Source organism: Ruditapes philippinarum, unplaced genomic scaffold (assembly GCF_026571515.1).
Source record: "Ruditapes philippinarum isolate M1 unplaced genomic scaffold, ASM2657151v2 ctg629_1_1_1_1, whole genome shotgun sequence".
In the NCBI taxonomy this organism is placed as follows: domain Eukaryota; kingdom Metazoa; phylum Mollusca; class Bivalvia; order Venerida; family Veneridae; genus Ruditapes; species Ruditapes philippinarum.
In genome coordinates, this window is record NW_026858135.1 from 611502 (window position 1) to 617999 (window position 6498).

The window sequence follows — 6498 nt, forward strand, 5'->3', positions numbered from 1 at the left end:
AATATCTAGGGCTATTGTCTTTATCATATTTTACTATTTATAAAGCGCAACTCTAACAAAGCAAGTAATTAATAGTGCGAATCGAAAGTTATATATCTTATTCTTTATCGTTTTTTTTTTCAAATCTCATTTAAATTTTTTAAAGTGTATTGAATTTCGTTGTTTGTTTGTTAGTTAGTTAGTTATAAATTACTTGATTATTAAAATAGCAATGCCATAAGGATCCGGGTAAATTTAACTACTGGCTAGTTTCTTGTATATTTTGTTTTGCTTTGATCTTGAACGACGTAATAAACACAACACGTAAAAGGAAAATTAAAAGGGTAAATAAAAATTATCGTGAAAATATATTTAAAACTTTCATATTTCTCTTCTTCACTTACGAATCATGTCTGTCATGAAATACTGATTGTTTAATTGTCTTTCTTTAAATACAGAAAAGAATTAAAATTAAAGATAAAAAAACAAAAACGAAACAACAACAACAATAGCCACATTGAGATCAAAGAATATAAATAAAACAGAACAGAACAGATACTTTATTTTTGACTTGTACAATCATACATCGTCATACATATATAAACAATTTTACAATACATACTAATATAGATCACAAGATCTATCTTTCAAATCAATACAGAGGATGAATTATTAATATATTAAGTTGTATCTACTATATCTAAATTATGAGACATCGCATCTCGTTCATACAAGGATTAATTTAAAAGTATATTTCTATTGTTTGATTTTAACATATCAGTAAATTTTTGACATACTAGGTGTTATATAATAGTATCTTTTTATGTATTTTTTTCTTATATCAATATAACAAGGACAAATTAAAATGAAATGGTATTCATCTTCGAAGTCATGTAGATTACAATATAAACAATATCTTTCATTTCTAACAATTCTATTTCTATGAAACCTACCAGTTTGCACATGTAATGAATGCGAAGATATTCTAATTCTTGTAAGGTACTTCCTTAAAGTACTTGGTATTATATCAAGAAAATTTTCATATACAAAAGAATCTTTAACATGATTATAAAGATACAAAACAGGACTGCTCTCTTTACTAGAAAGCCCACTTCACACATTACCCTTTGCTTAAATATTGGTAAAAATATTTTACTATTTACGGAATCTGGAAAAATCCCAAATATCACTAAAACCATGATTACATAATAACAATTTAAGATTTGATTACCAATTTTTCTTACCATTATTACAGTCATCAAGAGCAATGTTATATACATTTTTAAGAATGATATTATCTGTCTCAAGAATTTTAAACCAGAATCTTAAAATCTTAACATATCTTGAAATATATAAAGGATAACGTGCTTGTTCACAATACACAGCAACATTACATGAATTAACTCTTGCATTTAATATTTTTTTACAAAATTTAAGATGAAGTCTTTCAATTTCCTTTGATTTAGTAAAACCCCAGATTTCAGCAGCGTAATTTAAAATTGAACCAACAAAAGAGTCATAAAGCTGACATAACACTTTAGATTTTAACTGATATCTATTACAATTAATCAGTAGTACATTTAGAGCTTTATGAGCGTTACCAATCAAATGTTCTTGATTTAAACTAAAACTACCAGTATAAGTAAATATTGTTCCTAAGTAATTGAAGCTATCGACAATATCTAAATGTTTCCCTTCGTAATAAAATAATTCATTGATTTTAAACCTCCACGTCTTCTGAAAACAATAACTTTAGTTTTATCAATATTTACTTCTAAGCTTCATTTTTTACAATAATCATTCAATAACGTCAAACTTCTATTTATATCATCTGGTGTATTTCCTAAAATGACCATATCATCAGCGAACAGTAACAAAATAAAACAATATCTTTTATAGTCAAACCACTATTTACATCCCTTTGTAAACATAATTCAAAGTCATCTTAAAAGAGGGAAAATAAAATCGGTGAAATTACCTCCCCTTGACGTAGACCTACAGCATAATTAAAGAATTCTGAGTAACTATTACATAACCTTACACACAATTTTAATTTACTATACATGTCTTTTATTAGGCGTAACAATTTACCCCTAATCCCACAATTACTTAATTTTAACCAAAGCGCGTTTCTACTAGTACAATCGAAAGCCTTCTTAAAGTCTACAAAAACACAATACAAACGTTTATTATTATTTATATAATTTTGAACAACTGTCATTAGAATAAATAAAGCATCAATGGTTGATTTTCCTTTTCTAAATCCAAATTGTGCACCTGACGAAACATGATAAGGTCCGGCATTTAGTTATTCGACATTGAAAAACAAACACAGGTTTAATAATACGAAATGAACGAATTAAAATTTATTTCACGTGCTATTGTTGAATATTACTGGGACATCGTACATCCCAGATATTACAATGATGTTTTGAGTAGAGATATATGTGCTTTGGTTTTTTTTTTTGTTTTTTTTTTTGAACCACGTTTAAGGCCCTTTTATTTACTTTTCCTTTTTAAATAATACATTCATTTTACATTTTTCAATTAATTATTTTACATAACATACGTTACAAACTAATATATATGTTGTTGTAGACATTTTAAAATAATTTCAAAGAGCTTAAACGTGAATCTCTTTAAGAAAAAGTTAAGAGAAAGGATATTATATTTTAAACAAGATAGAGTTTTGTTAAATCAATTGTGCTTTGTTTCTACAAGAGGAAACAATTCTGATTTGTTTGAAACGTGAATGTTTGGAACTTGTCTTAACTTTTTGATTCAGAAAAGCTGAAATGATCACTAAGGGTCTTTGGGCAGGTGAAAGTAAAGATTGCGATTATCCATTACAGCATTTAGTATACAAGTGTTTTCATAAAAAAGAAACATCCAAGAGGTCATTTTGTAGCTGTAGAAGATTTGTTTAATTGTCAAAAAAATGGCGGGAAAGTAAGAATTTCTAATTGGTCTAATTGCAATCAATAGCTACCTATCTGCTATTTCCGTCAGTCTCTGGATAGGATCTAACTAGGAATAATTGGCAGATGTTCCCATGTTAAAAGAGCCGCAAAATTTCGGTACAAAATTCACTCAGTAGTGCCTGATGATATTGTAGTTTAGTGTTTACGTTTTCGGTTAAGTCTTATTTGGAAGCGGAGCATATGCATATTAAACTTTTGTAGAATGGTTATAATGACTGACGCTTTAGATGAGAGTCATTAACTTCAATTTGATGCGCAAAAATAGATGTTGACAGGAATCATTCTCATTACTTTGGATAGGTCTGAATTCTCCAATTATCAATTTATTGATGCAATACCAAAAACAGTAAAAAAAGTAAATGTAGACATGACCACGTTTAATAAGTTGATATATTTATATGTCGTTCATGACAATATGTTATATGTACGAATCCTTTACTGTTAAACAATTTTCTAATATCATTACTTTTTTTCTTACTTCAATATCCTTAACAAAATTATATTTAGTACATTAGATTACGACCTACTTATAGAATTATTCGCCCTTCACGCTTTTTTACATTAATGTTAATATGAACTAGTATTTATTTTCTGTCTTATTATTCTTGAAATAAATTTTATGATTAAAAAACATGCGTAAATGTGTAACTCATACCTTCAATGATCGCATAAGCAATTTTTTTTTTCACTTAAAATAATCTAAACATTTATCATTCTATCAAAATTTAGTACAACAGACAAACTATCCTCCCAACCAACAAGTATGTTTTCAATTTTTTCCTTTCTCAGATTTTTGTTATTCTCTTTATTATGACAATAATCAATTTCCAATTAACATCGCAATATAACATGTTTTCATTTCTATTTTTGCTCTTCTCTCCCCTTCTTTGTTTCTTAAGGATGAACATAACATTGTCTGAGTATCCAATAAGATGCTTGATTATAGCATTTCGTGATTCTATACCTCTCTCTGTTGTATTGGCTACTGATAAATTTCTTTTTTTGTTGTCTGAAATCACATGAAACATAAAAGACAGACACCGCCATCTACAGAGAGAGCGTTTCGCATCTTTATCTTTTCGTCCATTGTAGTCTGTTCCATCGTAATGCTTTTCTTGCTTGTTCAAGTCTGGAATATTCATACTATAATTCTACTTTCGGGTGATGTTCTTAAAAACCCAGGACCGGTATCTAGTGCGTCTTCAGTATCATCGGCTTCCTCTGATAATGAATTTATTGATCTTTCCCGAAACCTTTCTTTTGTTCATTACAACGTCCAGAGCATTGCCCAAAAACTTGATATTATTTACTCCGAGCTTAAGGATTTTGGTAAAATTCAATCCCCTAAAAACAGAATCATTATTAATATCGCGTAAAACAGACAGACATATAAATCATCCTCCTATTTTTATGCAAAACACACAAATAAAAGAAGTACGTAATCACAAACACTTAGGTATAACTTTTACTCATGATTTACGTTGGTCAACACATATTGAATACATTAAAAATAAAGTTGGAAAAGAATAAATGTCATGAAAAAACTAAAATTTCAACTCGACAGGAACTCACTACAAATCATATACCTATCATTTATTAGACCGATTATAGAATATGGAGATGTATTATTTGACAATTGCAATCAAAATGATAAAAAAGAGCTCGAACAAATTCACCAAGAAGCAGCTAGAATAATTACCGGAACAACTAAACTTGTGTCTATTGATAAACTCATGAAAGAAATTGGGTGGGAATCCTTGGAAAAAAGGCGTTGATCAATATATTCATGGACACTATTAATAACTTAATAATTAATCAATATATTATAAAGATTTTTTGCTATTTAGGAGAAGAATTTAATACTATTCAAATATATTGTGATTTTTTAAAAACAAATATCATTTTGTTCAATATATGTATCGCCATAGCAACCCTATACCGTACGAACGCCGCAGCTCAAAAAAAGTTATATTTACCATTTTGAAATACTTAAAAATTGTCATTATTTTGGCGTGCTTGTTTAAAATATGAAAATGACGGCAACGTTCTTTCATATTGTTTATAGAACATTTAAAAAAACAAGCGTCGCTACGATTTCTTTTGTTTGTTGGAGATGTTAATGGAGACAGGGGTGTGTCACCAGAGAGGAGCACGACGTTGTTGGAGCAGAGGGCAGTAATTAAGTTCTGTGTAAATCTTGGTACGACGCCAAAGCAAACTAAAGAAAACATGGAAATTGTATCTGGAACAAAAAAAGTGTCTTATTCGTTAGTTTATAAGTGACATATACACTTCTGTGAGGGTGGAGAAGAACTTCAAGATGATAATAGATGGGGCAGACCAATTAAAACTTGTTGCGATGGGAACGTTATGCGAGTGAAATTGAAGGCTGAGTTAAAGGGACACAAGTTAACCGGGTTCCATGATTTGCAGTCCATAGCATTGTCTGTGTTGCGTTCATTTGATACTTCATTGTATAAGAACATTTTCAGTCGGTAGGTACACAGGCATGAACGATGTGTAGAAGTTGGTGCTGCATTGTTTTTGAGAAGATGTAACGCCGACGTCACGACGTAACGTAAGTTGCAAATGAGCTGCGGCGATCAGCTTTACATGTATTTCTAAAAACTGTCATTTCGGATAAAATATATGGATTATTTATCTGAAACTTACACATCAAATTGATAAATAATTGAATAAATGTCAAATATAATTATATTAACTTTCCTTCCCCAAAAAAACAATTTCTGGAGTGTGTCCACGAATTTATTGATCATCCCTCGTACAAACATAAATTGATTCTTTTCTTTAAAATGAAAAAAAACTTCAATACCTCTCTGACCTTGTCCCTTCGTCTGTTGGTAGTGAGCATCGGTACCCACTCCGGAACTCAAACGACACACAGAATATTCACACAAATACAGATTATTACTAAAAATCATTCTTGCCTTCTGTTATCAGAGATTTTAATTCTCTTCCACCTCAAACGCAAAATGCCTCAACCTTAGCTTCTTTTAAGCGCCTTCTTAATAATGATTTGCCAAGTGTGCTTGCTTATTTTCTTTCTGGTGATCGCAAACTTCAAATTTTTCACACAAGATTACGCACTCACTGCAGTTCGCTTTCTGCCGATCTACAAATGTATTTGAAAAGAATATTATCGAATCTCCATTCTGCGAATGTGGTGCGAGAGAAAATGCTTATCACTATTTCTTGGAATGCCCTAAATATACTAACCTTCGACCAGAATTAATAACGGCTATTTCCCAATTTTGTAATCCTTCTTTAAATGTCATTCTTACTGGAAACACTTCTTTATCTTACGAGTCTAATGTATCTATCTTTACAGCTGTTCAAAAATACATCCGAGAAACGAAGCGCTTTTAGCGCGTACCCCCAAGTCTTACTTACACTTGTTACATCTAAACATACATAGTTACATTATAATGCATCTTTGTTTACTCCTACTGCTTTATTATTGTTCATCCACCTCTCCTTTTCTTTCTCAATTTTTTTTTGTCAATATTAGCTGGTAGTT